This window comes from Varroa destructor, unplaced genomic scaffold, assembly GCF_002443255.2.
Source record: "Varroa destructor unplaced genomic scaffold, Vdes_3.0 BEIS01000003.1, whole genome shotgun sequence".
Classification (NCBI taxonomy): Eukaryota; Metazoa; Arthropoda; class Arachnida; order Mesostigmata; family Varroidae; genus Varroa; species Varroa destructor.
In genome coordinates this window covers 46,141,707-46,166,636 of record NW_019211456.1, presented here as the reverse complement: position 1 = coordinate 46,166,636, position 24,930 = coordinate 46,141,707, and the positions used below count along the sequence as shown (strand labels likewise).

The 24,930-nt window shown below is 40.3% G+C and overlaps 1 protein-coding gene and 1 long non-coding RNA gene across 8 annotated transcripts in view; one reads left to right on the top strand and one right to left on the bottom strand.

The window, feature by feature from the left end:
- Window positions 1-24,930, bottom strand: part of LOC111246250 (uncharacterized) — a 155,429-nt gene that overhangs the window by 69,754 nt on the left and 60,745 nt on the right. The window lies entirely within an intron of this gene.
- On the top strand, window positions 193-13,623 carry LOC147757033 (uncharacterized). The gene is made up of 2 exons (XR_015325186.1): window positions 193-332; window positions 12,786-13,623. It is a non-coding gene; the product is annotated as an uncharacterized LOC147757033 (long non-coding RNA).

Here is a 24,930-nt window from a genome sequence, read left to right as displayed (position 1 = left end):
CAGAAAATTATTGTACAGCAATTATTCCTCAAATGTTTCGTTTCGTTTGAACAATCATTGAGCTATATTTTTTAAATAATTCACGTAGTTATTGAATTACTACGATTAGCTGCTAAGCTATCACTTGTTTTTACAATGATGAGCATTGGCATAATTTCGAAAATGGGTACATATTAACAATCCTCATATTAACGCGGTTCGGAGTATCGCGGAGTACTGCAGAGGTCCGCATTGCCTATTCGATTATGTCTATTGAATGGAATCAGTTTATTAAGTACAATCAGTATTAATGTAGATAAGAGGGACTAAGCTTCGCGCTGTCATCTACTACAGTGAGTTTCGGACTACTACGTCCTTCTTACAATGTACTTCGCAGAAATCTATTAAACTGGTTTTGTGTCCCTCACAAACAATGGACTAGAGACTTCCATGAAAATTGCGGGCCTTTGGAAATCTATTTTGGAATTATAAGGAGAGCCCAAGTTGTATGTCACTTCCATAAGATTATCTTTGCGTATCGGATTCTAGCCGACTATCATGATTTTAGTCAAGCCCATTAAGAGATGTTCCTTGAACTTATTTGTGCATAATTCATTTCTATATCATTGATTTCAAACAGCTGAAGTTATACGTATATGGTGTAGTGTTTCATATTGATAGAGGTTGCGTCGAGTTTTGTTTCATATTTTTTTGGCCTATCAGGAAACTCGGATACCTGCTTATAATCATATAATGCCGCATTAATTCTTAGGCTATTACAGTAGTTCTGCTTAGCTATCTCCAACGCTAAATGTTATTCGTGACTCGCTTTTCATAGTCTTGTGCATCAGCGTAGCCCTAAGTGTACCTGCAGAATGTCAAGTCAGCTTCACTGAATCCTAAAACTGTGAGGTTTAATAGTAAGTGTGGGGCTCTAGCAATGGAGGATACTAGACGAAATAGCCCAGTATCTCCCTGAAAGAATTGACATCACAACGATGACCTTTATATCCATATAGTGCGATGAATGTTATATATTAATGAGAGATCCAACAGTATTTAATTGGAGCGTGACATTTCAAAATATATTCATGTTTGTTTAAGCACATACATCCAAGACGAAATTCTTATGTTTAACACATATAGTCGCGGATAATTCAGATCTTATAAAAGATACATTATAACGGAAAAAAACTAAAAAAAATATATTAGCCAATTGTAAAATTAGGCACGATACAATATCTTCGTGTAATAATGATCGCCTACTGCAGTTCAGCTTGAAATGGCTTAATTTGGTTATTAACACGGGTTAATGGTTATAAACAGCAGTTCGTCGATATTTGTTCTATGCGTTAATGGACCAACTAGAGTGATAAAGCTCATATCTAATAGGTTTCAACATAATGTTTCGGGTGCTACACCCAATAACTATTGTTTTACAGGTAAACTTTTATCAGTCAGTACAATCCACCTTTGGACATCTGGATCATTCTTAGTATACATGACGTTCTATTATCGGCAAATTGTGAATTCTATAATACAACAAACGTATGCTACTTCAGGCTATGTGTACATAGAGTTCTCATGCTATTCAAGTCAAGAGATGGACATTTAACAAATTTTGCATCGTCCTAACTGAAATTTAAGCTCGCTTCATTTTATGAACGAAACAAACTTAGAAATAAAATATATACTCATTCGAAGTTATCACACCAAATGACAGATATTCGGTCATGTAGTTAATAATATGGACGTCATTTATTCAATACGTATTTATTGAGGCAGAAAAAGTGAAGGAAGGAGCAGACAAAAATAAAAGAGTCGGTGGGTAAAGGCCAACGCCAAATAAACGTGCGCGTTTCAAGAACAAACCACGCTAATGGAACAGGTACCAATATTTGGTGCTTATTTACCCCCTTTAAATAAAAAAAAACAGCATATGCACCGGACATACATGGTCCGTGAATGAAATCTGTCGAGAATAAATCTTCAAAACGAACGCTTCCTGCCCTCTTCCATAGCGGAAGCTTCCATAGCACATACGTCAACGATGGGTTTCTTTTACGTTTATAGAATTTTGCAGTTGAAGGGCTGGTACGAATACGCTATGCATAACACTGCCTAAGATAGGTAAACTACGTAACTAAGGACGCCAACACATAGGGCGTAATGCCACGTTCAGATTTGCCTTCTTTTTCTAACTGCCGCTGTTATTGCTAGTGGCGTGGATGCAGTAAGAAGCAGATGACGTCGAGTAGGCTAAAATTGTGCCTAAAGTCGTCACCAAGTGTATGCGCTGTATGGGTCTGAACTAAGTTAGACACACCGGCTCTCTTGTGCAAATGACCTCGACGAGGAAAGGTCTCATAGCAGTGCTAACGGTAACATTGTTGGATTGCTGTTGTCTACGACAATGTAGTCGAAGGTGCGGGTTGTATCAGATGCAAGTTTCAATGTGTGTGTGTTAGCTGTGTATAAAGGTACATAGTTAGCAATAAACAGAAACAAATCGTGGATAAAAACGAAGAAACGACGTTGAAGACAAGTTCATGACGACCGGAAGGAATGAAAAATTAACAATTTCTCCTCATTAATAGGTCACATACTGTGGCGCGTTCTAATGTGTAAATAGACAGCTTCAACATTATTATCGTGGTGAAAATTATGGCGGGATGTTATTCTAGCGGCAACAATGTGGTAGCTATGACTATAGGATTCCTTGTTGTATACAAATATTATTTTATCATAATGCACACAGACGAAATATCGCATTCTTCCTACCAGGTCGCTGTTGAGCATTAGATAGATCTAAGGCCTGGCTTTCATATCTGTCATGTGACCAAGCAAGCAAGAAGTTGAACTCAATGGAGGTGCAATACGGTTTTCGGCTGCAGAATGGCATCCTTTTGGATTCTTTTCTTCCAGCTCATCCTTTTCCTGCTTAACTGCTATTTTCGTGAGTAAGTCCGCTTCATCATTTCTTCCGTGGTTCTTTCGGGACATGTCCTGCACTCAGTTTGTGGTCAAGAACTAAACTGGACCGGACCAGAATGGTTTCCGGTGTTTGGCCGTTCATTTCGTCGTCCATGTCGTCGGATCACGCCGAGCTTAGGCTTGCTTCGGCATTTCCCGCGGCTGTACTCGTCACTCCTCGACGAGCCTTCCAAGTAGAACCTCCACCGTTTGGCACAGAACCGTTTGTCCCTCACTTTGCTTCTATTTTGCCAAACAGCTGTAGGTAGCTTTCCTTTTTTTTTTGCTTATCTCTCTTTTTCCGTATAGCTAGCACGTCCTGCTTTTATGTCATCTTCTGGCATCCCTGCGTCACTTTCCTTATCCCTTTATAAATACCTCCTCAAAGGATCCACTTGATGTTCGAAAGACTAACAGCCGCTCACGACATTCCTCCTTGAAGTAACAACCTATCAGTCTATCCGCTGTTCCGTTTTGATATAGATTCCAGATTGATATAGATAGGCGCGCGTCGTGCCACCATCGCCGTTTACCGTTCGCCATTCACCGTCATTCAGAAACCGCTTAAGAAACGTTCAGAGGCGTAACGACGACGGTGAAGTCACCTTCGGCAACGAAATGGATTAAAAGCATCAGATACAGCCAACCGAACTTTATATGTTCTGCAAGGAGTCAGCTCGCATAGCCGACCATGCGCTTGCCTTACGAACACCTGCTTCTGTTACTACTATAGCGACTATTGCTCCTATAAGGATTACTCACTATTGAATATCCGAAAGAAAAAAAACTTTTCTATCTGTTGCACTGCCCGATGTCGCAATTTGCATAAGCTGTGTGTGAGGAAACGTTAAATAACTTCCGTTCCTTAGTGACCATTCATGTGTCCGTATGGAGCAATGATTGTCACCGGTTTGCTGGACGTTGAGGTATTCAAATTACCCTGTCATAAAGGTTCCATGACAAATTCTAATTTGCCCGCTTTGGCTTTGCATATTTTGTCAACTACCGCTCTCTTTTAATATGTGAAGTAGAACAAAAAAAGATTGGAATTTTTTTTTTATAAATCATAATGTTTTAACTAACAAGAAGAACAGTTTAATTTGATTGGCTATTATTTAATTGATAACGTGCATCTTCAATAATGCGATGAGTCAGGAGAATTAATAATGCAATGTTTTCAAAATATCAATGCTAAATTTCAACAAACTAGATTCCCATTTTGTTCTCCGGCTTACCGTGAAGAGCCCTGTAAAGTGTGCCAAAAAAGCGACAAAGAATTATCTCAAAATAGCACATAATAATCGTCGTTAAATAAATGACACTCACACAAAAAATTGCGTACAATAAACCTATGCTCATTTGGAAGGTCCTTAAAAACATGAAAGACGTTCATTTATTATTAAAGCTGTTGGAAATATTTGAAGTAGAGTAATTTACATCGATGTATTCAAAACCTACCTTCACAAAGAGAAAATTCGATTAAACCTGTAGCTTTTAACACCCAAAAGAATTGGTTTTTCTACCCAAGTTCTATCAAGAGCAACAGTTACCTAAAAAAATTGTCCAAATCAAAGCTTTTGTGTTCACAGGCTCTTCTTATAGGTCCCTTATCAATAATTTAGTTGTTGCGTTAGAAATGATAAATTAGAATAATAGAAAAAAAGATAAATAATAATAAAAATAAAAAAGATAAATTCAATTTCTGAATCAAACCCAGCCTCGATATATATATAGATCTACTTAACATATACTCAGGCTCATTTAAGCTTATTGTTTGCTGTCATCTTCCCTGTGTCTACGACCGTAGGTAACATTCCACTAATTACTGTCAACCAGTCGATGTCACCGTTAGTTCTTCAACGCTTATTTGTTGATATCTTTTACATTTTTATCTACAAAACTTTACATTTATTGACTACAATTTATTTAAGCTCGTTGTCTATCTCGCTGGACATCTAGTAACCAGCACTAGAGATAGTCGACCGATAATAATAACAATAACGTCCTGGCTTAATTTGGTCACAGCAAAACGCTACACAGCAGTTTCTGGTATATTTGGAAGCTACGTTTTTTCTTTATAAATCTGGTATGAACTTGTTATGATATTTACTTCAGTCGAAACCAAAGACGTACGTTTCAGAGAAAGTATCAAGTCTGCTTATTAAGTCCGCAATAAAATTTACCACAATTGGTAACGTAGCATAAATGTGCATATTCTTAACAAAAATTGTAGATTGCACCCAATGTTATGTAAGTTTTAATGTTGAAAAAAAATAGGTTATTATTGAAATTTGTTATAAACATTTTATAAACACAACAATTTCGTAATACCTAGATAAGATACGCATCATTGCAAGATCCACGTGATAACTTGATAAAGTTATCACGTGGATCAACATTCAATAAGTGGCGCTCCAACATAACTAAATTCGAATCGTTTATGCAATTGTCAAGTACAGATTTGAACAACAGTCTCATGGAGGACAGAAGCGTTAAAATAAAATGAACGTACACGTAGGCCGCTTCTGACCTGTGCAATAGTACATCTATTATTATGCCTATCAAGTAGTCGACGTAGCTAGTGAACACATATATATATATATGCAAGATCATAATCCTGCATTAACCGCGTATATCTAAACTATTATCTTAGAATAATTTATCTAGCAAGCTGTTTATTTAATAGCCTCGAAAATGTGTTCATTTCTATTTAGACAATGATACTTGATTTTAAGTAACAATCCTAATATGTATATTATTGTTACTCACAAATATATATATATGCGATAGCTTGGAACTGGGTTAGTTATGAAGCTATCAAATGGTGGATTCGGACGTTGAAACATAAACATGTATTATTCGTCTGCAATTGCTAGCACATTGTTAATATTTCCTGGTCCAGAAAGAACAATGGTCACAGTGCAGCTTGCGCTAATTATTCTCTATACAATTTGCATTTCCAACTTATAATCTGTCCCGTTTTCAATATCGTTCCATTCACTGTGGTGTTATCTAGAAAAAAAAAATACTTTTTATAGAAGTTGAATTCGCACATTATTTCTAACCCTGTCGCTGCTACATCAGATCTTCTCATGACATTTTAATGAATCTTGCGATCCTGTTTTCTTTCTAATTTTTTGCGCTACCTCTCAGATGCTACTTTCAGTCGATTTGGTACGTTCTGTCTGTTCTCTGAGATCGCTATATCCGTGCCCGACGACTATGCGTCTATGAGTAGACATACAACTATTGTACACCACCTCTCTTTAGCATTGTGAACATACGTTAAGCTTCTATGGCCGACCTCGTCATCCTTTCTTCGGACCATTCTCTCTGACTTAACAGTTCACTCAAAGTAACGACCTTCTAATACGCACAATTTCTCGCACAATTTCCTTTCTCACTAGTATACAGTATATCATAACGCTATTGGATAGTGTGGAGCACTATACGGTAGTCGTTTGAAGGGGAAGCGTGGAAGCTCTGCTCCACACGCAAAGGCCGGCTGGTAGAGTCTCATTCAGAAACACCCCATGCGATCCTTTATGTGTATGTATCTGTGTATACCGATGTTAAAGTTGAAGAGAGCGGGGGAGACGAAGTAACGGGCGGACAATCGAAGAGCAGTAAGTGTCTAGGAAAAAGCTTCCGCGACAAGAGGTGAAGTGAGATGGCCACTCATAAGCACTACGGGAAGGTGCTATGAACGAACTAGAGTAGGAGCCGAGAAATAGGCTAAAAGAGAAAGTGATCAGGGTCGACGAAATCGGATTAGGAAAGAGCAAATAAGCAAACGTCGGCAATGGTTGTGACATCAAAGCAGACACTAACAGCCACTCAGAAATCATATAAGGGAGAAGTAGTAAATTGACTGGCGGCGAAAAATGTGAAACGGACCTGAAGCAAACGTGAACCACATAGAGTTGTTGCCTCCGTTGTCAATATCGCCGCTTTTGCGTAGGATCAGTTTACCTGAATCAACACCTTAAAACAGGCCTATCCTTACTGACCGGAGCCAGGACTCTGCCAGCAAATTTCATCAGGTCTATACTTGTCTCTTCCCTGAAGATACATCCATAAAGAAGGAAGTGCTAAAACCATTTGTTCGGCATCCAATGATGAGTAACAGCAGTTGGAAGAAAGTAAAAAGAGGGCGCACAATAATTATAATAGTGAAATATCAGTAACAACTACTCCATCTAAAAGCATGCTAGGCCCTTTCACAGGTGTAGAAAGCGCAGGCCGGGAGGGCAAGTTCCGGTCCGCCATCGCAGACCACTCTAGTGAATCTTCAAATCCATGTTTACGAGATTTGATCAAATATCAAAAACTTTAACGATGAGCACATTTCAGTGACTCCAACACACAGCCCCAACACTCGAGTTGATGGGATCTTAGCAAACGCACGACGTCTCCAAAAATCTTGTAGGTCCACTTCTATCCTAATACACTAAAAAGTAGGGTCTAGATCATCCCCATGAGTAATACAAAACGAGGTATATCTTTTACAGACGCACATAGCAGGTGCGGCGTCGATTTCCTGGTGAAATTCGACGGTCTGTTTGTCGAAGGCAGTACATACTCATCTGCTATTGAAAACAGTTTGTTTCTAAGAAAATATAATAACAGATTCGTCATGACGGAAAACAGTGCATTGTTTGTAGAATTCGAGCAAAAGTCATTTATTATTTAATTTCCTTGCGCTACGCGAAGCGTTGATGATGCTACAGGTTTCTTTTTTGCCCGAAATAGAAGCTTTATTTGATTTACGATTTTCATGCGGCTTCTGAGAAATTGAAGAAAGATTTTCATGAAGTAAGCCGGAATATCAATGAGCTTGAAATATGAAGGGTTCAAAATTAATTGAAAAGGCTTGAAAAGCAATTTTTATACAGCTCGGTTTGTTATTCAGACATTAACGGCTGGTGTGAGAAGGAGAATATAACGTGCAGATACTGATTCTCCAATTTTTTTTCTAACTTTTTGCACCACTTGAACTTTTTGGTCCGTTATACTTTTAGCATTCTTCGTTTGCTATTAGGCCAAAGTTTAATTTAGTTGGAAATTTTCGTAAGTAGCGTATTTCTATGGCATTTTAACAGGTTCAGACCTACTAGTACTGCCTAATGCACTGTTACTAGTAAAAAGTTAATTGTGGATTAAAGAAAGACATTTTTGAAGTCAGTCGTTTAGGTCCGAAGCTGGACCTGTAATCATGGTGAATGGCGTTGACTAATTACAACTGTTGGGAATGGCACTTCTAACTCATAGGAATACAGTCTTATAAACAAAGCAAAAGCAAAATTTCAGGTTTAAACACTGCGACCCGTAGTATAATTCGATCTCGGTGACCGTTTGTCATCTATAGATAATATAACTAGGCTCAAAAGGACATCAATATATATCATAATAAAAATAACATTTTTTTTACAAGGTTGATCGCTTTCCATTAGAAGGAGGCTATTTAACAGTAATATGCTCTAGACATCTAAAGATGATAATCGTAGGAATTCGGCTTCCAATCGATACTAGAAATCTCAAAGTTGAGCGAACTGTGAGATGTTTTGGTTTCCTTTTATATAGACCTCTTCTCGTCATTGTGCCCGTAATAGCTTCAGAGTGATTCGACCCTTTGTATGAGGCAGAGCTTGTCACGGATGTACAATGCTGATATGTATGGGGTAGTTTTTGATGAATAACAGCGCATTCTACCCTTTATATCGCCTGCAAATTCAGATATTTAAGGTATGACATAGTATTGAGATAGATGTGTATATGTGTGTACATATGTCACACAACAAAATTAGAGTACCGATTACGCTTTTAAAATGTCAAATTAAAAGCATCAGCAGCATTCCCATATCAGTCCAAGTAGTTAATATGGTTTTTTGCTAATAACTGGGCTCATTTCTCTGTAGCAATTTTTAGACATGGCGCTTCAAAAGCGCATTATATATATATATATATATATATTAACAGCGGGTTTCCTCGGTGCTAAAATTCCTGTTGGAAGCACGAGGAAAGTTTCCCTGTGATATTTGCTTATGCTAATAGATTTCTAATGATAACGGGTGCTGGCTGCCTAATTAGATTGAAAGCACATACGTTCGTTTTTTCTATTCTAAATAATTATCTTTGCCGGAAAGTAGAATGGGAGTCGAGTAAAATAGAATCATGACGTAATTTCTTCTTCCGTATAATATACATATAAAGCGCGTAAGTAATCATGCTGTGCTTGCTCACATATGCCCCCTATAGCTGGTTTACCATTCCGAGTCGTAAAACTGTAAGTGATTTCATAATGTTTCATAGACATAGTAAAAAACTACCTGGAAATACGATGGGACCGATTGTTTATGGGAATGCTTATTATATGGACACGTGCTTATAATATATCATTGTGATACGTAGGTCGAAGCCGTATTAAGAAAAGCATCAACCGTCAAGAACCGTGGACTGAGGAAGGTGTCAACCTGGCAACTAGCAGTTCAGTTACAAAACGCTGGCAAAAGTCAGCCTATCGTAATAAATAGCTATAGTGTCCACAGAGAGAATTTACACACGAATCTTTTTAAGATATCCATGTTTGACAATGCATATTCAGTGAAGAAATTTGGATTTTACCAAGTCTACAAATGTGTTTGGCCTTTCTCTTTATAGCAATTAATCTAGCTGATTGCGATTGATAACAAGGCCTTGGAAAGGCTCTTTGAGTCTGGAGCTAGGATTTAGGAAGCAACAAAAGTATTTAGAATCATCCAGCGATTGAGAACGGCTAATAATGTGGTTGACTGAATAGTGACGTAACTTAAACTTCAACCAGTACCGTAAACAGAGTGAAAATTGTCACGATTCTCTAAATCTAGTTGTAACGAAACAATCTACTATTGCGCGGAGCATTGTGGTTCGTGTTTGTTAAGAACACATGTCTATGCCATATTCAGATCAAGCCACGTGTCCCTAATATCAAGAGGCAAATACTCTACTCATTCAGCTGTCACGGGGATAATTAGATATCCAATGCAATATTAACCTCTAATAAAGAGGAGTAGAAATACTAAGGTGGCCGACTTAACGCTTTGTGAATATATAAATTAATTTTCTGAAAAATTGGAAAAACCAGAGTAAGAGGGACAAACGGATTCGTCCTAAACTTTATTGGCTGTTCTAAATTTATTCATTATACACACACCAGTCATACATGTTTAGAGGAGCTGCAATAATTGTTCATTTAGCTGAGCCTCAATTTACTTACAGCAGGGCAAACTATAGAAGCCCTTAGGGATAAATTGTTCATACCTACAGTTAACACTTAGTATGGGGAACGGGATGAAGGTTACCGATTTCTTGCGCAGACTCAGCTGCTTGTTAATGAATCCAAATGGTGAGGCCAGTGAACGGGTGGCCAGGTCTGGTCAGTAACCGATACATCTTTTTTTATAAGAGAAGAAAAAACCTTTTATAGCCTTTCTACATTACTGAAGAGGAAGAATATTTGAATCAAGATTTGTATGGGTACCACGACAGGGCAACGACGTGACTTTAACTACTGCCTGACCTGTACGCGGTAATATGGTTACGCTTTTTCTAATAAAGAACCTTCTAAAAAATACTTGCTAAACATTTTTCTGCTCTCTAAAGACTTACCCATAAAATAGAAATTCTTCTTAAAATGAGAATGATTTGAAAAAAATCGTAATTTCGTGCTATTCATTGCAATATTTTTCGTCAGCGCGGCCCATTGCGATTTTGGTATGTCTTACACCGAATGAAATGTTTTGAATACTTAGGTATTCGAAGTTGGATTTGATGAAATTATAAGTTGACTTGCAATAATGAATTATGGTTAGGGCAGATACAGTTGTCGTCTGTTTTGCAAATTGCCCCTAAAGTCTACTTTATCTATTTTGCGATATATATATATATATATATATTTACTACATATTTTTACTCTCTTCGGGCCGACTTTACATACGGTTTTAAGGGTCTAATTAATTTTGCCTAGAGCAACACGTCTCATTTATCGTGCGAAACTGCACACCGTATACTTGAATATTGCCCCTATAAATTGCATCTAGTGTCCTCGTTGACATTTTATTGCGAGGGTGAAGTCGTAGTTGAGTGTGACTTCCGTAAACATCTGTGAGGTGGAGAAACTGAATTCCGATTGGGCTTTTTTAACAAATTTAAACTTCTTCATTTTTACGTATTTTTGTCTATTTTTTTCACTATATTCACATCAATCGATTTGCTTTGAAAACTGGCGGTTGCAGGATAAGCTGACGAATGTTATATATATTTTTCGCAGTAAAATGAATCTTGTTGGTTCTCAAGTTCCTTGTGAGATCAAGTAAGGCCTTTGTAAAGTCCATATTGATCCATGATTTGTTGCGCTAAATATTGTTGTAACTTAAGCATGCTATTAAAAGGAAAAGTACACTAAAATTCGGGCTTAAATCTAGCCATCTAACGCAACGTTTAATGACCGCACCGGATGTAAAACTCGGGACATTTATTAGACCATAGCTCAAGTTGACAATAGTTTCATGTCCAGCTAGACGTGGTTCATTTACTGCCCTGCACTGTCAACGTAATCTATCTTAGAAAAGTCACCCCATCTTTTTTACTTACCTGCTTTCTATTGTACGCTAGCTGGAGTTTTCCTATAACTTGACGAACATACAACGTATAGGCTTCTCTTGTAAAAGAAAAACACTCAAATTGGCGCCATATCATGCTACATGCTAAAAGAAAGCTGACTCTATCGCGAAGCTATATGAGAGGGAGCTCGGTTTCGCTTAGTTCTCAGTCATCTTCATTGACATCGGCTGCCTCCCGTCAGCACCCGAAAAGGACGGCAGAGAGTGCGAGCTTAGGTAAATGAAAAAAACCGGTCCAAGTTTAAATCAGAATTTGTCGGAAGCTGGAAAGGGGAGATCTATTTTTTAGAGCCTCCATTAGTAGAGTTACTTCATAGCTACGTCAGGTAAAACAGACGCTTTGACCTTCTTGATAGTCAATTTTCACGTGTATAAAGTCAATGGTATCATACAAAGATACATACATATGCTGCACCAGATGCATGCCTTCATGGTAGACTACAGCTAACAGAAAACGATTTCCATTAAATGCACAAGTTGTCGTTAATAATTTTCAGTGCCAAACAGTTCTCGTTGGCTTAGCTGATGTCTGGCCGTAAAACATCTAGACAAAGGTGAACGACGTATAAAATAATGTTTTCGCAATCAGTATAAGCCATATTTCAGACAGTGCAGTCCTCTGGTTGCGTTGTCTCGTGAAACAACTGTCGTGCCTCAATGCTGCTTCTATTGCCGACTCTGACGCCAGTTGTCGGCGAACGTCCAAATTAACAGACTAGTAGCCGCAGAAAAAACGCTGTAACCATCTAAAGCGCCTTAGGGATCTGAATGAGCATTTCCAATTTGGAAAACCGCGATAAGGGACGACAGTCATCGTTAAGCTATTTCATAAGTCCGCTTGAATTTGTGGCGGAGGAAACTCACAGAACAGAAGTAGGAAATATCAAACGCTTGTAAAGAGGCATTTTCTTCAACCCTAACGAAGGCCTGCATGCAGGAGCGATAGGGCATATCGTTCTTGATGCTTTTGCGTGGCATACAAAAAACAGCAATGCTCTGAGAGACATTATACTTTTTATTACAGTACGACAGCTATTTTAGAAGAGGCGGTGGTAAAGATTTCTCCTAAAAAAATGGTAAAAGTTCAGCGGGCGACAGTGTTAGCTTCAAACTGATTGAAGCTGTTTGAATAATAGCCATTTCTAAAAGATCCTTTCCTTATCTGTACGCCAGGCACCTAGCAAAGCGTTGCAGCAAGAAATCTATTGGGCTGCGTCTTGTCCGGGTTGCATAACTAGAGCCGCCGTCACGTAAGGGTCCGACTCGGAGCATAGAAGCCAGCTTGCTTTCATTGGCCCAACTAAGCACATTGCTATAGAATTTTCGAAATACATCTATTCGCCTAGCTGTCTTTAGCTTCCTGATAATGCTTCCTGTTCTACTTACACACGGACAACAATCGCTGAACGGTAGCAGGATGAGGCTTTTCGAGTTCCAGCTTGAACTCACCTCAAGGAAACATGGCAGAAAAAGGTCGACAAAAAGGGGACGAAGAAACACCTTCACAGTCTACGCAGCATGCGTACACTCAATGTATCTGGACGCCATCTAGGATCCGCACGAATCATACAGTGGAGTTAGGGGTGAGTGGGGCACATCGAAAGCCGAGAGTCGCGCAGCCTTATGTAAAGTGTGTAGTGGGATAAATATATACGGTTTTTGGCACCCACCAATCCTCAGCTCTCGCTTAGTGAAGAATGCTTTTTCCGAATGAGGATTTGAATCTACAAACGTCTGCGATTCCGTATGATTTACCGCTATTTTCTGGGAGAATTGGGATCATCGAGGTGCTCTCCTCTTTACACATTTACAGCGGGCCGCCCTTTGCTTTGCCATGCGCATAACTTCACTAGACGTAGGCTACAAACGAGATGAAGGAATTGCTTTAACTTAATTCTTACAATGTTACCGCAGAACTCGAAAATTTGCAAGTGTTTGTTCTATGCTTAACTTGAATAAATTTTTATTAACTACTAAACGATAAATAAATTACGCATCCATATTGATTGAATTAATAGGAGAATTTATTTATAACATGGACAAATGTGCCACCTTTGTACATATCAGGCTAGGCAAATATTTGTGCTTATTATGTATTGCTGATCCAAGCAACTATTGAACTAATATGTGCCATAACCCATATAGGTGCTACAATTTATGATGAGTTTATAGAACATACGTTCTCATTGGGCGCCCAGTTTAGATCATACACAAATCGATTTAGACGGATGGCCATGTAGATACGCATGGGACCTCTCGGCCACTAAACGATAACAATCAACAGCTTGGGTGCATGTCGATCGCACACAAGTTTGCAGGCTCAGCGTCGCCTTATCTGAGTGTGCTTGTTCATCCGTTTAGCGTTGGTTCGTCGTACCAAAAAGCTATAGCAAACAGACGGATTACTGTATTTTCCAAAAAGAAAATGGAACGAAGTTGGACTGAATGGCAGAAGATAGGCTGCCGGAGGCAGTAGGCCCAGAATTGCTAGGTGGCGCAGGCTTCTACAAAAGCGGTCCTTCAGTATGGCGGTCAAGAATAATCCTTTCATCACCTGCTGTTAAGGAATTATAATATGTTTGCACGAAATTTAACGTAGGCCACCGTAATAGTAACAGTAGCAGAAACAACAACGCGCAGGCAGCTACAGCAGGAAAATAAGCCGCCGCAAAAAAAACTAGTACAGGCAGCGGCCTTTAATGAACCGTCTGGTTCGTTTTCATTCTCGCAGCCCTGTCCGTCCGCTTATCAAAACAAAAAGCCTATACGGTCTTTTCAGCGACCTTCTCACGAACGTCATCTTACAGAGCAGCTCTAGGCGAGTCGAGAGTTGACCAGAGCTATCAGACAAGGCGCCCTCGGTGGCCGTCCGAAGTTTCTTGCAACGTGACTGTCGCTGCTGGAATAGACCGGACTAATGAAGCAGCTGAAAATCCCTGCCGTGTCCTACGGTGTAACTTCAACCTTGCTTTCCCGGCTCGGAATCCATCCCATCAAAAAAGGCGACGGTAGGGGCAGTAGCTGTAACAGCGAAGGCCGCAATCGGCACTCAGCGTACTTGGATTCTTTGTTGGCCGTCAAGCCAGCCTGTACCGAATGCATAAACCTCCAGAACTATACTTCCTGGTGGCCAGGATATTTTACCAGTAAGACGCAGCGGACCCAGTTGAATGAGATGGCGTAATAATCAAGGTAACAAACTAGCCCCACGAAAATATTCATTGCCACTGCGTACATTAACAGTACTTTCACTTCGCACGACTCCTGTATACGACCAAATACACTCGCATGTGTTCAACTCAGAACCTTTTCAGATAGGCGATTGCCTTTTATTGTAAATTTTCGTTTCAATAAGGAGTTTACTGCAACTTAATTCCGATGTTTGCAATATCAGCCGTCATAGAGTCATAGGATCGTTACAACTGCATGGACATATGTATTGTTCTACTCCACGACCATTAGAATTAGAGTTGCATATAATTCACTTGGCATACAATCCATAATACAAACATCATCATTTGCAATGCTCTCTTTGAACTTGTTTCTCATACTTTTCTTCTATTAGATTTTTTGGCTTTTCATTCTATTCATTATCACCGTAGCCTAAGTACGAATGTTCGTACTTGTCTGACGTAAAGGTTGTGTGTTTACCTATCACCCCCTGAGGAGACATAATCGTATCGGCAGGTTCGGCTGGCTAGGTGCAAAACTCTATTGGATTTATGTGTGTTACGAATGACTTGAATGTTAGTTCGTTTTACATTGCGTTCTGCTGCATTAGCTGTCGACAAAGGACAGAGCAGGAAGCGTAGGCATCAACTGGATGGCACATGCAACTGTCATCGCGGGAAGTTAGGACTGAAACAACAAAAAAAAAAGGTATTGGGAAAAGCCCGAAACTCGTTGAAGCCATCGACTGATCCGCCCAACGAAGGAAATTGACCTCGACATAGAAACGCTGTTTGCCCTTTTTATAGTACATTTGTGTCGGTTTCGGATCACTCCTATTCTATCCGGACTAAGCCTTATCTCAAAGACTAACCTCCGTAACATTGCCCACTAGCCCCCTTCTCTTCCCCTTCTAATCGTTCCAGCACTTTGGTCTACTTTTATCCAGACTCTTTGTTCTAATAGTGGACACAGACCCATATTTAATACAAAGATTGATGACAAGTAGTAATATGGTGCTCTCTATTTGACCTGTTTTTCTTATATGTTCCTCGTTGGTGAGTTCCAGACTATTATCTATTCCTCCCTCAGCTTGACTTGTCAACATGTCTTAACTTTGGCAGCAGCAGCAGCAGCAGCAGCAGTTTTCGCTTTCGACCAACTGATTAAATAGCTATGCCATCAAAAGGGATCGTCGTTCACTCTGTTGGACGACCCGAAGGATTAGGACGACAGCTCTACCAGGAAACGGAAGACGCAGCGTCGTGGACTAAGCAGGAGACTGGAGTTCTGCGTTGATGGACGCTGCAATCTTTAGATAGCTGAGAAATCACTCACAAAACTCGTTCCTTCAAGGACAACAGTAACGCCTAAAAGAACATGAGCAAATTCAATCAAAACAGCTTGGCAGTATAGAGAGTGTAGTATTATTACTTAAGGATACATCATATCTATACGAAATAGTTAAGATATCGGTCCAACTGTGGAATGCATAAAACATTCAGGTACATGTACACTTTTAACAAGGTAAAAGGCTAACGAAGTGTATAAACCAGGCTTCAGTCTGAAGCTATTCTTCTAATAGCTTAGATATATAATATAACCTAATAGCCCAGGTCTATCCATGAATGCGGTTTAAGCTGAGTTGAAACGGATCAACGCTAAGTAAAGTGAAATTTTTATATTATAATTATATTATATATTATTACATATAGACAAATCATTCTGAAAGCGATTTACTTATCAGTGCTGTCGTAGTCACCAAGAAACTGAACGAGGAGCACAATACAGACACAATGAAGGAATGCGTTTGTTGAACTACTATAAGCGAGAAATCGGCTTAGGTCGAATAGATGGACGGCGCAGTTTAGTGGAATGAATGGACACAATGCCAACTTCGACAACAATGATAACTTCGAACTTCTGTGTATAGTCTTTTTGGCACCTCTGCGCTCTTTTCGATGTCCGAGCGAAGGACAGTAGAGAGCTATGAGTGAGATGTTTCCGGTGTTTGCAAAAGTGGCCATGGATCGAAGCGTACGGAGGGGGCGGGTAGGCAACCGAGTGAAAGGAATCGCTCAGTCTGGTACCGTGTCCACTTAAACATAGTACAGTCCCTTCCACAGATGCATCGAAACAAATACCTACTTGCCGGCTAATCACACGTTATAGTACTGCAATTATCACGGTCTAGATTGCGTCTGCTTTAACTGGTGATGTTTCTTGGCGGCAAGGACGTCTCAATTATATTCTGATTATTTGCTCCATTATAGCCCAAAAAGCGCACGCTAACGTCGTTTCGTACAGCAGAGTAGTGAGCTCTAAATGCAATACGACTCATTGAGAGCGCTCCATTAAAAAGATTAGTGCACTATGAGCGGTCATGTGATTTTTTATTTCCGCAGTTACTGCCTGTCTGTTCACGAAGCTTCGTTCGAACAAAAGTTGCTATTTAATTGGTCGCAAGTTCTCATAATTGAACTTTTCACCTTACCAGTCTGCGCGTGCACCTATGGAATGTACACGCCATGCAAGCACGCTAACAGCCGCCACTTACCGAATCGACACTAGCACTGTTCATTTCTCAGTGAATAGTTTAAGCATTAATTCTACGCGTGAAGATAAAACTGTCACGTACTGAAGCTCATCCAAATTAATATATACTGCGTCAATTATTAAATGCTTTTTCTCACGTGACTCATACAACTAACCATTCGATAGCTTACTATGGGACGCCAACGTTGAAACCTTATCATTCCACAGGCGAAATCGGTAAACTTTCCAATAACGGTTCGATCATTATAAAAAATACGATTTGGTGTATTCGTATTTGCGAATACAGAAAGATTCGGTACGTATACGTTTCGATACAAAGCGACACTAACATCCTACAAGATTTGTCGGAAGATATCTTGTTGAGATGTTAAAGCTTTATTGAGTCAACTACTGCGCAACAACGCATTTGACTGATACTAAATTTTGCATAGACATTAATGAAGTGACTTTTTTTTTATCGAAAAAGTCACCGGTACGTACTCTTTGAAAGACAATCTGACACAAACAAATGAAAAAGTTTCACGGAACTGAACCGGTATACATAATACCTAATATAATAACAAAATAGATAACAATCATTGTTCCCTTTGTGACATGATAAACCTTAGATTCCGGTTAAACAACTAGATAAAAAGTTTTGCCACATCATTAGCAGGACCTGATCAGGAAAATAAATTGTGGGCCCTTTTAAATACTGGTTAGTTTTTATCGTACTAATGTACATGCAATGAATTACTTCAATTTACTTCTAGTACAAACATCATTCTTGTGTAATCCCTTCAATTTTTTGAGCCATACTTAACGCTTAATGCCTCCGTGCGTCTTTGCTGATTACACATATTTTGACTTTGCGTATTCCCTATACCCATGTATTCAACTCCTGGAAGGAGGTTGTTCAGAAGTATGGAATGGCTGCGGCCTCTCAGAGACAGCGCGTACGGCGAAACATGGGGTCTTGTGGAGGTAGTCTGTAGCGATTGCGCACACAATTTCTCGTTCATTATATTGCTACACCAAGCGACAGGAAGAATTTTAACCGAGGCCGGCGACACCTTGCTCATTCCTCCACTCCTGTCATCTGTCTTGGTTCTTTCAAACTCAAGATCAAACACAGGAGGAGTAACCAGGGTGGTATAGCCTAATCCCCTTAAACGAAGAAAACGCTCAACCGTTGGATACAAATTGATTACTGTTTTGTTGTAACACCGCTGATGATGGTTATTTCTTGTTTTTGGGCCTAAGCTAAAGTAATGCCACAGCGCTATGTCGACTTTCTTTCTCAGCTTTCAGTTTGCTAGCATCGTTGCTAGCGTCACCAGCATTGCCGTTGCGTCTCTGCCGTCTGAGGCGGGTGCAGTGCAAAGCAAAGACTTCGTAATTGAAGCCTTCGGAATTCTCTAGGTGAGTGATTTAGCTAATGGCATAAGGTCTCAGCCTGTGGAACTATCCTTGGTAGTAGGCCCTAGCCGGGTACGTCTATGAGTATGACACGGGACTAACGACAATACGCAACATCTACAGTTGGCCGGACGGTTCTATTGAGCCGCCAAGGCTATCTTGGCAGACATGTAGTGATCTCTGCAGCTGGCAAAATTGCCCGAAACGTTTCGACAAATGACATTACGGCGCTCAAAAACTTCTCCAATCTTTGTCCAGAGCTTGCAGCCACCCTTGGTTTTTATTTGAAGTTCTAATATAGCATAAAAAAACGTTTATGTTGCACTGTGTAAATGGTGCCGCCGCCGGGTTTCTTATCGCTATAATCTTAAATGTTTCTGGATCGCGTGTCCAAACATTATCTTGAAGGATATACGCAATACGTATCATTCTGGGTAATCCGTATCCTACAACTACTCACCATTTTGTTTACAACCTCCATCTCACAAACCGTAACACAAATTTTGAACATAGTTTGGATAAATCTTCATATCGGCATGGAAAGTCTCCAACAGCTAAGACCGACGGTAACTCGCTCATGTATATATACATAACGCGCTTGTGTAATAGAGGTTTTACCTACAGTTTAGTAAAAAATAGAGAATTTTGATGGTACTTTGTATCTGAATAGTCGCTTGGATATCGGGAGGTCAAGTAATGTCTAGTAGTCTAATAGTTGTTCATTTCAGTTTACCACCATTATTGGTTTTATAGACAAACGGGTAACGTTAGATTCATGCTCTAAGTTTGTTTTGAGGAGGCTACAGTTATATACTAGTAAACGTAATCTAATATTAGTATCTTTCCAAAAAGCATTTCCTTTACATCTCGAATATTTAATTTTAGTATTCGGAGAGCGTGGGTCTATACATTTCTCATTATCTATGTACGAAGTTCAGTGATGCCGGTCTTTTCTCCGTAGATTATTCTTACACTGTACATCAGCAAGTTTCCTGTGAAATAAACACATCAGTTACTAAGGCTTCATTGATATTGCGATTTAGAACATATCTGAGGCTTCCTATTAACACGAGTTATTTCTTCGTCTGTATGCACGGTTCTATCGAAAATGATTATAAGATCGTTATGGGTATAGAAAAAGAAAGAGGTATTCTTAATAAGCTCAGTGACATATTTATCATTCGGAAGGCACAGAGGAGGGATGAGGGGTTAACTCATGGCGACCTATGAGCTGCGTTTACGGCCGGTATATATAGCATCGTGTATATTTTAGCCACCCTTTTTGGCCGTTGCCTCTAAGGGCTATCTACCGTATTGTACTCACGGGCCTGCCATCGCGCACCAGTTGTCGTGGAGTTTCGATAGTGTAATGCCACCTAGGGTATTTCTTTGATTTTTCCGCCCGGCCAGACAAACCGAGTGCTTGCGGAAAAGAAACCTATATCGTTTTTGCCGTGCCTTTTCTATGGGGACTGATCGGGAATACGACGGATAAGAGCGCTATACAATTTTTTCTAAAAATAGTTGGGCATTAGAAAAGGCAGATCAATCGAAAAGTAGATGTGTGGAGAGGTGAAAACGTTGCTCCTTCTGCTTTGCTCATTTTCGCTGCAATATTGCGCTTTCCACCACTAGAAGAAATTCCCCGGCCGCCTCGTTTGCCGCAAGTCGTCATCAACATATTGGATCCATTATGCCATCACATCACGTTAGCGAATGAAAACGAAAACAACATCGACCAAGCAACAAAGGAAAAGAGCTTGAAAAACCGCGAGTTTCAGTGAAACGAGTTCCAGTGTTGAATGAAGCAGTATATGAAACAACAGAGGAAGTCTCGTCTGCCGTTCCCACTTTTCCAAGCTGTATGTGAAAAATTATAGTTTAGTTAATTACATATACCGACGTGTGGCGGAGCAAAATGGAGACCAGATACATTCAAAAGATGTGGCTTAACAGTTTTGTATAGGCAAAGCAAACACCGTTCGATCTTTCCTCACATAGACCGAAAGGATGTTTACCATACTTATTTTAAAGCTTTGCGTTCTTCGTATAGTATCATTCCGATCTGGTATATGAACGCGGTCTCCTTGGCTTTTCATTTAGCTGTGCTAGCTTCTCTATGATAGTCGTCACTTGTACTTAGTACAACTTTGTACAACAATCTCTCGGTCTGTCCTGTACGCAGTCATTCTTTTAAATCCAGCTATGATAGAAATAATGAAAGAGTTTCGGGAGGTAGATAGGTTGAAACCATATTAGGAAAAAAATGGAAAAAAGAAAGAAAGATGATGGTGGCGACAAAATACTGCGCGTATGTGGATCGACCGGGGGATAATTAAGAATGGCAGAAACTTTGCCTATATGTAGAACGTACGTTTTAGGAGACAGGAACAAAACATTGCTCACTAAACCTTGCAGCACGGGGATCTGTTTCCAAGCACTGAAGGCCTGCTTTTTTGTTGCATTGACCTCTAGGCCACCAGTAAGAATCCCTATAGGGCCCTTAGGGCCGACTGGTTCGTCGACCGTAAACTAGTGAAATGTCTAATAGAAGGGGCGTTAGGAAGCTTGGTGTTCGCAAAGTCACAAGGGTAAGAAAAACGAACAAATCGAATACATAAGAGTAGAAACAGGCATTTGCTCTTATGTGTACAGGAGTATGACGACGGAAATAGTGTTGGCATAAAAAAGGTCCTTAAACACTCAGAGCTCTTTTTAGATAAAAAGCAAACTCGGGAGCCACAGACGTTCATGCAACACACTATAAGAGGCGTACTTTGCGAGCCTTGTTGATCATGGATTCACCTTGAGGGGTTCCCTCACAAGGCAACCATATCTTAGGCAAAAACAAACATACCAGTACATATAAAGACATTCCCTACCAGGATTTATCGTAGTCTATTGTAGGGCTCAACGGCAGCGTTAGTTAGGGCCTTCAGGACATTCATTTTTGAATATGAATCGCATTAAATTGTTTTGGATAAAATAAACTGTTTTCTAAAGAGGATAAAACAAATGTCGTACAGTAACGGTAGCAGTAACTATCTTTAACAATAAACAAAGCAATTACTTTAATAGTATGCTTCGGTTCTGAAGTACATTTATACCGTCGTAATAGCTAGAAGAATTTGTGCAGGTTTGTTATGTATGGTCTACTGGAGAAATGTATCTTCTTCTTTAAAACTAGGTTTAAACAGTGTGTTCTTCTAAAGCTAACGCTAGTGTTTACAGATGATGGTTCTCGAAAGTTTTTTTTATGTGTTTGCAACTTCAACATGTTGTCCAATAAACGTCATACGACTACAGCGATACTGTCAATGGTGCATAGCTTCGGGCTATAACAGTAAACACGGTGGCCAGTCTATCTGCTCCATTTGTTTGATTTGGCATGAAGCGGCTAGAGCTAAATGGAGACGCTTTTTCTATTAGCCTGGGTTGTTCTAAAGCCGATAAACACAAAAGCAGTTTAAAATATTATAGCTTGATATTTTCTCTATTGTGTTATTTTCAAAACCTCGAAAAAAATCCTAGTTTGTGAAGGGGGCCTGTACAATTTAAAACTGTTGTGCTTCATATTCAGGTAAGGAACCTGGTTCTCCCTTACAGGATATTTTGCTTCTACTAGTTCTATTCTGAAAGCGCAGCCTCATTCCCTCAGTTATACAGCAAAATAGCATATGCGATATACTACTGGTTGTACTTTTGAGCCAGCATCTCACGCCTAATTAAGGTTTTCGTCTCTAGGTTCAATTTTTGCCCTGACGTGTTTGTCCCGCTTCCAGTCCGACTGGAACGGCCTGCTATAGTCGTCGCCGTCTACATGAATCCGTGAATGCAGAAGAAGGACATTGTAGTTATAAAATCTGAATTAGAACGACCTTAAATTCATGGCATTAATCATAAGTACTGCACAGGAAATGCTCAAAGTCAAATGCAACTAGACTTATTCGTAGCAGAAAATGGAGTGGTGCTCTGGGTTAGCTACACTAATAAGCTAAAAAAGAAAAGCTATTAACTTACCGAAGAACGTTGGCCAATAAGCACTTACCGCGAAACTAAATTACTTCTGTAAGATAGAGATGCTCAATTGCTGTTGCTCGTCGAACGGGACGCGAACCCTAGTCCCATCACAAAGACTTTTGGAATGCAAATCCGGGAGCTTAATAAACCTAAGCAGCATCTCAACGATGGACGTAGCATGAGGAAACAAAATAGAATTGATATAGAAGGGGCTATTTTGGGGGCCAATGAGATTGCTTAAGATACGGCCACTGGACAATAAACTGGAGGAAAAAAAGAGGCAGCAACGTTCCATCAATGCAGTATGAAAGGCCATTTGTACAAGAATGCTGACCACTACTTTTACTACGACCCGGGTGAACGCCAAGCGGGCTGTTTAAGGTGTTCAAGCTATAAACTTTGACGGATATTTAGGAATCGAGGTACGCTAACGGACAAATACTGAAAACCTTCTTCTTCAATCAAATCTAAATTGGTTAGATATGGTGCACGGCTCGTGGGGGTGGTCCTTAGGTACTAACAAAATTAAATTATACACAGAAGTAGAACCCCATAGAAAAGCGTTGGGGACAAAACCCATGGTACTGTGATCAGAGAACAGCCGTAGCTGTTGTTGTCGACAACTTCAACCTAATGGCCATCTCCAGTGGCGACAAGCAAAAAACTCTGCAGCTAAAACGATTGGGTCAAAGCGGCAAAAAATACTGCGTCAGTAATGGGGATGATGGTGTAGGTCGGTCGATTCTCATAAAACTGAATTTATCGTCTGCTCTTGCGGTCCTCAAATAGGTTACATCCCATTTGCAGCGCCCGTTCTTCAGACGGAAAACCCTTACAGCTGAATTACTACCTTTCCTTTTTTTTGTTTCGTTGCTTTCCGTGTCAACTCTTTGCCTCTTTTTTTTATTTCAGTAAGTGCTGTTTCTGTTTCTCTCCACTTGTTTAGTCGAGGGAGTTTATCGTTCGAGTTCTATTCCTTTCAGTCGTAACCAAGCGCTGACAGCAATGCCAGATATCTGCTGCTGTACCAACTTTTTGGTTGCTGATTATCTTAAGGTGTTAGTGTAGTTGTTACGCTTAGCCTTTTGGGCCCCTTGGACCGTCGTCAATGATTTTGCTGTGCCACTGGCTATGTCTGGTTGGCATGATCAGCCATGGCCTCACAGACTGACCGCGAGGCGGCGCTGAAACAGGGAAACTTACTTGACTGTGGTAGTCCGTTCACGACTGCTCGATCTAGGCTCCAACAGAAAGCTATGCAGTCGTCTACGGATTGTGCCTGTCTTTGGCTGCCACTTGCAAGGGTAACTGCTGGCGCTAACGCTACCGCTACTCCTGTGGATGCGTTTGCAGCTGGCGGTGCGGTCCGCCCCGGGGGATCGCTGTTGTGTTCGTGTTTGCGCCATGGACAATTTATGACTTTCTGTCCCCACTCCTGTCTGGCGTTTGCACGTTCGTTGTCAGTGGCCGCTCGGTAAGCTGGCGAACACTCGGTAAAGCGTTGGCAAACAGCGCTCCGTTCCGCTCAGCCTTGCACAAGGTGCGCAACTACCGGGGAAGGCCAGGAATTCAGTATTTGCGGGCCCGAAGAGCCGCCTTGAAACTAATCGCTCCAACCTATCCCTATCCTCTTACTATTCTTGCGTCGTTTCTCCTGCCAAAGTTGCGAAGGATGGAAGACTGCTCAGGTTCATTTTATTTGGGATCAGTGTAACAGCATCGGTGCGAGACAAGCAGCCTAGAACCTAGAACGTCGACACGGCTGAAGACCGGAATGGCCAGATCGCGCTGCTTTTTCGTTCAGCAAACTACTAGTATATAAATACGTATAGAAAGAGCACGGTTTGACTAAGAAGACGAGTAATCTAAGACGACAGGCCGGCCTGCCATGGCTACCGTGGCACAGACAAAGAAACTCAACTTCACATTTATTTACTGTAGGATTGGATGAAGTTCTGTTACCGTTGTTGTCACGTTAGCCGGTTTCCAGTGGAACGGACAGGTTTCGTTTTATCAGTATATGAAGAATAGTAAAAAGATGTCGACGGGATATACGCTGTCCGATCAAAACTAACGAGTTCAGCCCAGGTACTCGATTAAAGGACAGAAGTTATGATCTACCACACACGCATAGATTATGGATATGAACAGAGCATAGCGTGGCGGAACACTTGAA